This window comes from Oncorhynchus clarkii, chromosome 2 (assembly GCF_045791955.1).
Source record: "Oncorhynchus clarkii lewisi isolate Uvic-CL-2024 chromosome 2, UVic_Ocla_1.0, whole genome shotgun sequence".
NCBI classification, from domain to species: Eukaryota; Metazoa; Chordata; class Actinopteri; order Salmoniformes; family Salmonidae; genus Oncorhynchus; species Oncorhynchus clarkii.
In genome coordinates this window covers 94354878-94367141 of record NC_092148.1, presented here as the reverse complement: position 1 = coordinate 94367141, position 12264 = coordinate 94354878, and positions in this window count along the sequence as shown.

Genomic DNA, 12264 nt, shown 5'->3' with positions numbered 1-12264 from the left:
TAATGCAAGGAAGTGTTTAGCCAGATTTGAATTCAACTGTTGGAATAATGCAAGGAAGTGTTTAGCCATACTGTGAACATACTGTAGGATGACATACATTAGTCTGGTTAAATGACTTCAATCAGGAGTTCTGTGGAAGTGTTTTGACTGAACGGGGAACGCTTGATTAACCGTGGCTATGATGTGCTGTGAAGCAGCATCGTGATCCGTGTGTCCTGTTTCATTAGATGAAGAGGTTCTCACCTTGCTCCTAGTGCCGTACCGGTCCTTCACCGCATCAACAGCGCTCTACAACAACTTTAAAATATGTGTTTTCAGCCATACAACTACATAAAAAATACAATTAAAATAAAACGGCTTACATGAGAAGTCATTGACTTGTATTTAGTGAGGATTCAATCCAAGGCGTGTTGGAGAGTGAGGTACTATAGAGCAACAATACGCATTTTAAAAGGCCTTTTCTTCGATGTTTGCGGAGATCGCATTCATGGTAAATGTTGCGCATGTCAGCTCATGCCTAAGCGTAAAGTAGCCTGTAGCCTGCCTAAGCGTAAAGTAAGTAGCCTGCCTAAGCGTAAAGTAAGTAGCCTGTCTAAGTGTAAAGTAAGTAAAGTAAGTAGCCTGCCTAAGTGTAAAGTAAGTAAAGTAAGTAGCCTGCCTAAGTGTAAAGTAATTAGCCTGTCTAAGTGTAAAGTAAGTAGCCTGTCTAAGCGTAAAGTAAGTAGCCTGCCTAAGCGTAAAGTAAGTAGCCTGCCTAAGCATAAAGTAAGTAGCCTGCCTAAGTGTAAAGTAAGTAAAGTAAGTAGCCTGCCTAAGTGTAAAGTAAGTAAAGTAAGCAGCCTGCCTAAGTGTAAAGTAAGTAGCCTGCCTAAGTGTAAAGTAAGTAGCCCGCCTAAGTGTAAAGTAAGTAGCCTGCCTAAGTGTAAAGTAAGTAAAGTAAGCAGCCTGCCTAAGTGTAAAGTAAGTAAAGTAAGTAGCCTGCCTAAGTGTAAAGTAAGTAGCCTGCCTAAGTGTAAAGTAAGTAGCCTGCCTCAGTGTAAAGTAAATGTTGTGCTGCACTATGAAGCACCTTGGACTGAATCCAGACCTAATATACAGTGGGGAGAACAAGTATTTGATACACTGCGGATTTTGCAGGTTTCCCTACTTACAAAACATGTAGAGGTCTGTAATTTTTTTTATCATAGGTACACTTCAACTGTGAGAGACGGAATCTAAAACAAAAATCCAAAAATCACATTGTAGGGTTTTTAAGTAATTCATTTGCATTTTATTGCATGACATAAGTATTTGATCACCTACCAACCAGTAAGAATTCCGGCTCTCACAGACCTGCTAGTTTTTCTTTAAGAAGCCCTCCTGTTCTCCACTCATTACCTGTATTAACTGCACCTGTTTGAACTCATTACCTGTATAAAAGACACCTGTCCACACACTCAATCAAACAGACTCCAACCTCTCCACAATGGCCAAAACCAGGGAGCTGTGTAAGGACATCAGGGTTAAATTGTAGACCTGCACAAGGCTGGGATGGGTTACAGGACAATAGGCAAGCAGCTTAGTGAGAAGGCACCAACTGTTGGCGCAATTATTAGAAAATGGAAGAAGTTCAAGATGACGGTCAATCACCCTCGGTCTGGGGCTCCATGCAAGATCTCATCTCGTGGGGCATCAATGATCATTAGGAAGGTGAGGGATCAGCCCAGAACTACACGGCAGGACCTGGTCAATGACCTGAAGAGAGCTGGGACCACATTCTCAAAGAAAACCATTAGTAACATGCTACGCCGTCATCAATTAAAATCCTGCAGGGCACGCAAGGTCCCCCTGCTCAAGCCAGCGCATGTCCAGGCCCGTCAGAAGTTTGCCAATGACCATCTGTATGATCCAGAGGAGGAATGGGAGAAGGTCATGTGGTCTGATGAGACAAAAATAGAGCTTTTTGGTCTAAACTCCACTCGCCGTGTTTGGAGGAAGAAGAAGGATGAGTACAACCCCAAGAAAACCATCCCAACCGTGAAGCATGAAGGTGGAAACATCATTCTTTGGGAATGCTTTTCTGTAAAGGGGACAGGACGACTGGGGAGGATGAATGGGGCCATGTATCGCAAGATCTTGGCCAACAACCTCTTCCCTCAGTAAGAGCATTGAAGATGGATCGTGTCTGGGTCTTCCAGCATGACAACGACCTGAAACACACAGCCAGGGCAACTAAGGAGTGGCTCCGTAAGAAGCATCTCAAGGTCCTGGAGTGGCCTAGCCAGTCTCCAGACCTGAACCCAATAGAAAATCTTTGGAGGGAGCTGAAAGTCCGTATTGCCCAGCGACAGCCCCAAAACCTGAAGGATCTGGAGAAGGTCTGTATGGAGGAGTGGGCCAAAATCCCTGCTGCAGTGTGTGCAAACCTAGTCAAGAACTACAGGAAACATATGACCTCTGTAATTGCAAACAAAGGTTTCTGTACCAAATATTAAGTTCTGCTTTTCTGATGTATCAAATACTTATGTCATGCAATAAAGTGCAAATTACTTAAAAATCATACAATGTGATTTTCTGGATTTTTTTTTGATTCCTTCTCTCACAGTTGACGTGTACCTATGATAAAAATTACAGACCTCTACATGCTTTGTAAGTGGGAAAACCTGCAAAATCCGCAGTGTATCAAAAACTTGTTCTCCCCAATTGTAAGTCAATAACACTGTCTTCTTCCAGCCCCCAGAACGGGCCTTCTGTGACCTGTCCTCTCCGGGGCAGGAGGGCATCAGGGTGGTCCAGCTCTACCTGATGCCGGCCTTCTTCCTGGGGGTGTTGATACTGGGTCTCCCCCTCAACCTGCTCTCTCTCTGGATCTTCTTCCAACGCCTGAAACGCTGGTCCAGGTAGCTTAGTGGTTAGAGGGTTGGGCTGAAACACTGATCCAAGTAGCCTAGAGGGGAGACTGAAACACTGGTCCAAGTAGTCTAGAGGGGAGGCTGAAACACTGGTCCATTTAGCCTTGAGGTTAGAGTGGTGGGCTGAAACGCTGGTCCATTTAGCCTTGAGGTTAGAGGGGTGGGCTGAAACGCTGGTCCAAGTAGCCTAGAGGTTAGAGGGGTGGGCTGAAATACTGGTCCAGGTAGCCTAGAGGTTAGAGGGGTGGGTTGAAATACTGGTCCAAGTAGCCTAGAGGTTAGAGGGGAGGCTGAAACACTGGTCCAAGTAGCCTAGAGGTTAGAGGGGTGGGCTGAAACACTGGTCCAAGTAGCCTAGAGGTTAGAGGGGAGGCTGAAACACTGGTCCATGTAGCCTAGAGGTTAGAGGGGAGGCTGAAACACTGGTCCAAGTAGCCTAGAGGGGAGACTGAAACACTGGTCCAAGTAGCCTAGAGGGAAGACTGAAACACTGGTCCAAGTAGCCTAGAGGTTAGAGGGGTGGGCTGAAATACTGGTCCAAGTAGCCTAGAGGTTAGAGGGGAGTCTGAAACACTGGTCCAAGTAGCCTAGAGGGGAGACTGAAACACTGGTCCAAGTAGCCTAGAGGGGAGGCTGAAACACTGGTCCAAGTAGCCTAGAGGGGAGACTGAAACGCTGGTCCATTTAGCCTTGAGGTTGGGATCTGAGGGATTTGACTACTAGAGTGTTGTTAGTGACAAATCCTAGCAATAGAGCATCTCCTGCTGTTGTGCCCTTGAGCAAGGCACTTCTTAACCCTTAAACTGCTCACTGCGTGCTGTACTGTATATGCTGTACTGTGGTGTGTGTATGTGTGTGTGTGTGTGTGTGTGTGTGTGTGTGTGTGTGTGTGTGTGTGTGTGTGTGTGTATGTGTATGTGTATGTGTATGTGTGTGTGTGTGTGTGTGTGTGTGTGTGTGTGTGTGTGTGTGTGTGTGTGTGTGTGTCGGATGGGTTAGGCACAGTAGAAGGCATATTTCTGGTCTAAATTCATAAGGTATTCTTCTTCTTCTTCAGGAGTAGTGTCCTGCTCTTCAACCTGGCCATGGCTGACACCCTTTGGCTGCTGGCTCTACCCTTCCTCATTCACTACCACCTAAACGGTTTGGATTTCATATCATTCATTTGACTATTTAAAAAAGACACAATTCAACCGCCAGTCTGTTTGTGCTAGCATACCGAGTTGCCAACACTCTGTCCTTTTTTGGCTTATCAATGGCAGCAGTAGAGTTGACACAAAAACATCACAAAACAGATCTGGAACTAGTCTAGCGTGTAGATACACTTGCACTGCATTTAAAATCTTTGAGGATTAACGATCAAGTTTAACAACCATTGTGGTCCTCTTCAGGTCTCCACTGGGGTCTGGGTAAGTTAAGTAAATCCAATTGCCAATATTGTCTGTTGTTTTCATGTCCTGTATAGCGGTTGCATTATGACGCGAGGCACGTTTGTATAACTGAGTGACTATCAGAGAGAGTGACATGTGACAAGAGGAAAACTGCTGATGTACAACCAAGTTTTGAAATTGCACCTTCGTGTATTATTTAATTCTAACTCTCCACTGTAAGGAATCTATTCAATCAGATCCGCTGTAGCCGACATCCACATAGTCTTTGTTTTGGGATACGGTATTCAGTATAGGAGGTGGAACTGCGCTAGAGTTGTCAAATCCACTAGTGGCTCCTGAAATTATACACCTGAAGCGGACATTGCCATTGGCTGCACGGAGTCACACCCCCTTGTTTTCACGTTGGAACACTAGAATGTGAGGTTAAACCTTATTTAGTATTATAGAAATCCTCATTATTTTGTTTCTTTATTTGGGGGGGGGGGGGGGAATTGTTTTAAGATGGTTCTACTAAGATAACATGTGCAATTGTTTTAAGATGGTTCTACTAAGATAACATGTGGAATTGTTTTAAGATGGTTCTACTAAGATAACATGTGGAATTGTTTTAAGATGTTCATACCGTGGATCATTTATCTATTTGATTTAGAAGTTTAGGCCACCTTTAGGTATTAAAAAAAAACTATTTTAAAGTGATTTGATAAATTATTGAATATGGCCTTCACTACTATAGCCAATAGATACGCATTGAATAACACATTCATAAATGGCAACAAAAAAAATACACACACAAAAAAAATGATCATAAGGAGTAAGGTTTTGAAGTGTCTATCCAATATCTAGGAGAGATAAGAAAACTCAAGATAAATATGTTTCCAGAAAAACTCAAATGTAACACCTCTTTTTTTGTTGGCACAAAATGACCTTCGTACTTCCATTAATTTGTATGGGATGTGTCCCATGACACTTGTGAGGGTTGTAAAGCAAAACAGAGAACACCATCGTGTTCGTGAGTCTCATCTTTCCATAGAGTGGTCATATGTGACCCGTTTCAGGAAACTATGTGCATGTTGCGAGTCACTACTTCACACAAGAGCCATTTGAAAGTAATATTATTATTATTTTTTGATCAAAATGCGTTTTTTGGGTAGAAATGCCTTCTGGGACATGTGAACTTTCATGTGCCTTAATAACAGACATGTATGCCATCTGTAAATACGAATAAAATTGTTCAAATTACGAGCCCAGTTGGTTAAGCCACTAAAACAATACAGCCACCTTCCTGCTAGCCATGATTGGCTGAGATAATAAGTGGGCTGGACATGCCAAGAGATGAGTTCGGATTGGTCTGCCATATAGCACGCTTCTGTCTATTTTAGCTGGTTAGATTGTGTAGGTAATCCGGTCTAACGCAGCTTTAAAAAAAAAAATAATCTTATTATACTGCATAAGTGTTGTTCTCCACTTTCTAGAGGGCCGAGTTTTGAAATCAGTGGAATTAGAGTAGCTAAGGAGATGGAGAAAACACCTGTCTACAGATTACGCCTTCAAACTAAGGGCAACCGTGGCATCAGTGAGAAGAGAAGGAGAAGCGTCCAACCATGATGTATAAGATAGTCTAACTAGCTTCAGTTGAAGTCAAAAGTTTACATACAGCTTAGCCAAATACATTTAAACTCAGTTTTTCACAATTCCTGACATTTAATCCTAGTAAAAATTCCCTGTTTTAGGTCAGTTAGGATCACCACTTTATTTTAAGAATGTGAAATGTCAGAATACTACTAGAGAGAATGATTTATTTCAGCTTTTATTTCTTTCATCACATTCTCAGTGGGTCAGAAGATTACATACACTCAATTAGTATTTGGTAGCATTGCCTTTAAATTGTTTAACTTGGGTCAAACGTTTCGGGTAGCCTTCCACAAGCTTCCCACAATAAGTTGGGTGAATTTTGGCCCATTCCTCCTGACAGAGCTGGTGTAACTGAGTCAGGTTTGTAGGCCTCCTTGCTCGCACACGCTTTTTCAGTTCTGCCCACAAATTTCTATGCGATTGAGATCAGGGCTTTGTGATGGCCACTCCAATACATTTACTTTGTTGTCCTTAAGCCATTTTACCACAACTTTGGAAGTATGCTTGGGGTCATTGTCCATTTGGAAGACCCATTTGCGACCAAGCTTTAACTTCTGACTGATGTCTTGAGATGTTGCTTCAATATATCCACATCATTTTCCTTCCTCATGTAGCCATCTATTTTGTGAAGTGCACTAGTCTCTCCTGCAGAAAAGCACCCCCACAACATGATGCTGCCACCCCCGTGCTTCACGGTTGGGATGGTGTTCTTCGGCTTGCAAGTCTCCCCTTTTCTTCCAAACATAACTAACGATGGTAATTATGGCCAAACAGTTCTATTTTTGTTTCATCAGACCAGAGGACATTTCTCCAAAAAGTATGATCTTTGTCCCCATGTGCAGTTGCAAACCGTAGTCTGGCTTTTTATGGCGGTTTCGGAGCAGTGGCTTCTTCCTTGCTGAGCGGCCTTTCAGGTTATGTCGATATAGGACTCGTTTTACTGTGGATATAGATACTTTTGTACCTGTTTCCTCCAGCATTTTCACGAGGTCCTTTGCTGTTGTTCTGGGACTGATTTGCACATTTCACACCAAAGTACATTCATCTCTAGGAGAAGAAAGTGTTTCCTTCCTGAGCGCTATGACGGCTGCGTGGTCCCATGGTGTTTATTCTTGCGTACTCTTGTTTGTACAGATGAACGTGATGCCTTCAGGTGTTTGGAAATTGTCCCCAAGGATGAACCAGACTTGTGGAGGTCTACAATTGTTTTATCTGAGGTCTTGGCTGATTTCTTATAATTTTCCCATGATGTCAAGTAAAGAGGCACTGAGTTTGAAGGTAGGCCTTGAAATACATCCACAGATACACCTCCAATTGACTCAAATGATGTTGATTAGCCTATCAGAAGCTTCTAAAGCCATGACATCATTTTCTGGAATTTTCCAAGCTGTTTAAAAGGCACAGTCAACTTAGTGTATGTAAACGTCTGACCCACTGGAATTGTGATACAGTGAATTATAAGTGAAATAATCTGTAAACAATTGTTGTAAAAAATTACTTGTGTCATGCACAAAGTAGATGTCCTAACCGACTTGTCAAAACTATAGTTTGTTAACAAGACATTTGTGGAGTGGTTGAAAAATGAGTTTTAATGACTCCAACCGAAGTGTATGTAAAACCTCCCACTTCAACTGTAGATTGACAGGTGAATTAACCTGGATTTTTTTTTTGTTGCATATACACTTTCTTCTTCTTCTTCTCTGAACTTCTATCACAGGTGGGGGCGGGTTCTTGACAATGATCACCTATTTGACAGCTCCAAGCAGTTCCACCACATCTAACACTGCCAAAACATCTGCTATGCGGGTGTCTGTTATCGCTGGTTAACAACTTGATCTGATGGAATCTTAGCCTAAATTGAGACCCGACTGAGTTCCACATTTAAAAAAAAAAAAAAGTCAAAATCAAATCTCAAAAGGATCAAAAGGACTGTTTGTCTAATTGTAGGTGTGTCGCTCTGCAAGACCCTTCGGTTGCTCTACCACAACTACTTCTACCTCAGCATCTTCTTCGTTTCCTGCGTTAGCGTGGACCGCTATCTCGCCATCGTCCACCCGCTGCGCTCTGTGGTGTTACTCGGCCGCCGGCAGACCTGTTTCCTCTGTGCCGTTATCTGGGCGATTTCCATGGTGATAAGTGTCCCTGTAGCTCACATGACTTTGCTACAACATTGCCCCGGAGACAATAATCGTACTGTGTGTACCCTGTATATGTTACTGGACGACACTGAGGAGAGCCTACCCTACTCAATCTGCTGTACCACCATCGGCTTCCTCTTCCCTCTAAACTCCATCTGTTACTGTTGCCTCCGCAGGTGGTTACCCATTCAATTATTGGTTGATTGGTTGATTTACTGATTGATTGATCCTGATTTATTAAATTATTGGAAACACAGCCTATAATATAGAGTGTTTGATTTGGCTATATTTCTTTCTTTTAATATATTATATATACTATTCTGTCAAACAACACCTCTCCAACGTGCTTTTTTTTTGTCTCCACAGCATCAGGGAGCTGCGCCTCCGCAGCCGCCGGCCACAGGTACACCTCCACAAAAACAAGGGGCGACGTCTCCGTCTGACCCGCGTGTTGACCGCCGTGCTGACCCTCTTTGCCCTGTTCTACCTGCCCTACCACCTAAGCAGGAACGCGGCCATCGTGATGCATGCCATGTACCTGGGCAGGCCGGCGTTCTGGCAGCCCGTAGACCTGGCATTCTGCCTGGAGATCTGTCTATGTAGCCTGAATACCTGTGTCAACCCGCTGTTTACTTGCTTCGTGGGACGGCAGTTTAGAAAGGAGTTCCAGGATACCTTTGGGTTCGCTTGGCTGCAGCTTTGGAAGAGTCAACGACAGCAATCAGCGGTGAATCATGTGACGTCAGTAACAGGGTTGTTTGAGAGAAAGAGGAACCAGAGGACCATAGGGCATGAGAGAGAGGGGCATGGTGGCCAGGGTTTGGCTGCTGTCACTCCACTGTGAATGCTGAAGGATCAGACCATGGTATATGACCATCTCAATTATTTAAAAAATCCATCTCCCCATCGCCTCCCTTGATTGGAAAATACTTGGCGGGGGGGGGGGGTTGTCTTTATAGCAGCTGGACCACACAGATGATCAGATCTCAGACACAATGCCTGAGGAAGTTCTTTACATCTTAAAAATCACAGCAACAACCCTGTCTGTGGGTGCTTGTCTTCCTTACTTTATTTTGTACTGAGCATGGAATTGGTATGAATGTCACTTTTAGGTAGTCCTGAGGCATGGTCCAAGGGCTCAGGTCCTCAGGGAGGGGAGAACTCTATAGAAGAAAACCCTGCCTCCAGCTGTTTGCTTAGAAATTCTAGGGACAATAAGGAGGCCTGCATCTTGTGAAAGTAGCGTACTTGTAGGCATGTACGGCAGGACCAAATCAGAGAGATGGGTAGGGGCAAGAAACACTTTGTAAGTTAGCAGTAAAACCTTGAAATCAGTCCTAGCCTGATTAGTCTAATCTAGAAGTGACTAAAGCATGAATTCGTTTTTCTGCATAATTTTTGGGCAAAAAGTTGTAGAGTTATGCAATGTTACGAAGATGGAAAAAGCTGCCCTTAAAATATTCTACATCGAGGTCCAGAGTAACGCCGAGGTTCTTCACAGTTTTATTTGAGACGACTGTACAACCATTGAGATTAATTGTCAGAATCCAACAGCAGATCGCTTTGTTTCTTGGGACCTAGAACTATCTGGACGTAGAACTAACAGAACTCTGTTTTGTCTGCCATCCACTTCCATATGTCTGAAACACAGACTTCCTGGGTAGGCAATTAGGTGGGGTTCACCATGTTTTATCGAAATGTACAGCTGCGTGTCGTCCTCATAGCCTGGGAGTAGGTTTATGACAGTCATAAATACCTCTTCCCCCCTTTTTCCTCTCTCTAACCTACTGATGTTACCTTTGCAAAACCCTTGGTTAACATAGAGATTCTGGGAACATCAGAAGGTGGGGGGAAATGAACTATATTCTGGTAATCCGACCAATTGAACATATGCGGTGGTACTTAATGAATATGATGTCAGTTCGGTGGTCATCTGAGACATTCTCATCAATGATAAGATGACATAAACTCTACAGTGGAAAGTCTACACATCAGAGTTATCGGATTCACATAGAATTGTTGTTCAATTTAACTGTTTGAATATGAAATTATTCGTGATGGGATGAAATGTGATTTTAACTTCTAAAATGTGAGATTTGGGTTTTCATAAGGTCTCTGCTCAATCAGTGGCCCGCCCCTGTGAAGGGACATGGGCTATAAAACTGTTCAAACACGCCCTCCTCTCCCTTTCTATATAAAGCCTTGACGACAATATAACCTCCTGTTCCGAGGATGTGAGGACGACGGTCCGATGTCAGAATGGTTCAGATAATAACTACAGAACGAAGCCAACATCAGCGTGAGCTTTGGTTGCGAATGGTATGAACTTTGAACTCTTATTCACTACAGAAGTGATACCTCCTAGCCGTTGAGTTAGCAACAGCAGCTGCAAACGCAGGTTAGGAAGGAACAGACAGAGTATCCCTTCTACCACACAACGACGTTACTACAAAGGACTCTTCAAAGGACTCGGTTGGACAACACGGCCTTCCATCTACCACCAAACTTCCTACCACCAACCAACCTTCCGAAGCGCAGCTCAGAGTAAATATTTATTGCATTTTCCTTTTCCAAATGGGCAGTAATTTTGAATGCATCTTCCCGCTCCTTCACTCAAACCCAGCCCCTTTTCTTTTGTGTCACCAGCTGTCATATCTGTTCCGCCCTCTAGGGACGTTTTCCTTTATGACGTAATTTGTAATCAAGTTATGATTTAATTATGTGTATGTGTAATTCTGTGACATTAGTTAGGTATTTAGTAAATAAATCATTAAACCCAATTTTGTATTGCTGACTCAACTTGTTAGCCAGGGTTCGTGCAGATAACCAAGAATTTACAACTTTCAGATGAGACTGAATTAAGACTGACTGACTGACTGGCTGACTGGCTGACTGGCTGACTGGCTGGCTGACTGACTGACTGACTGACTGACTGACTGGCTGACTGGCTGACTGGCTGACTGGCTGACTGGCTGACTGACTGACTGGCTGACTGACTGGCTGACTGGCTGCGCACCAGGAACATCCTCTCTACTACCACCGTCAGGAAGATCATGAACTGTGGAGGTGAGTGCTACATAGGGACTTCATAATGGCTACATAGGGACTTCATAATGGCTACATAGGGACTTCATAATGGCTACATAGGGACTTCATAAGGGCTACATAGGGACTTCATAATGACTACATAATGACTTCATAAGGGCTACATAGGGACTTCACAAGGACTTCGTAAGGGCTACATAGGGACTTTATAAGGACCTCATAATGACTACATAGTGACTTCATACGGGCTACATAGGGACTTCGTAACATTTTCATAATCTATACAGAACAACCTGTCTCCTACCAATGTCAGGAAGATCATGAACTGTGGAGATAGGATAAGCTACATAAGGACTTCATAATAGATTCCTAACCGATACATAACACCAAGAACATCACTGATCCAGGTCTCCAAGGATAATAACTACGCTGTATGGGCCAAACCAACACACTTTACTCTTACTCACAGTTTTAATTGCAATGATTGTGATATGACAATTATTTTTTATTTTTTTACTATAACTAGTGTAGTTTCAATGCACTGATTGAAACTCTTGTGTAAAATAATCTGCTAAACGGTCAAACATAAGAGAATGATCATGTGTTGTTGCCTGTGTGTATGGGGTTTGAAATGGAGGGCATCTTTGCTTCTTGTGGTTTGTTTCTCTCACACCAAGGTTGTGGCCATCCCTTTCCTGGCCCTGGCAGTCGTCTTCAGTGGCTTTGCTATATCAGGTGAGTACCAGAAAGTATTTTAAGATCTATGGTCTGGATTAAGATACACTATTACGTTTGTGAACATTCAGGGGCCAGTAGTCACAGATTAAGTTTAGTCCTGCACAGTGGATCATCTCCATGCAAATACCTTTTGTAGTCCAGGATTAGGTTTGCGTCTTTAAAAGGCAATGTTCTACAACAACGGATCAGATTGGATGGTCTTATTCTACCGTAGGAAATAAATCCATGTCTGAGGGTGCTGCAGGTACGAGATATCCCCGATCTCAGCAGCATTACTGGGACTGGTCAGAGGTCGATAATCTATCGTGTCACATCTCTGTAACAGACTGAACCAACGGAGAAAAATACAAATTACCTTGTGCTAATCAAATCTATAATTAAATACAGATCAATAATGGTAAGCACATCTTAGGAAAGAATGTTAAGTAG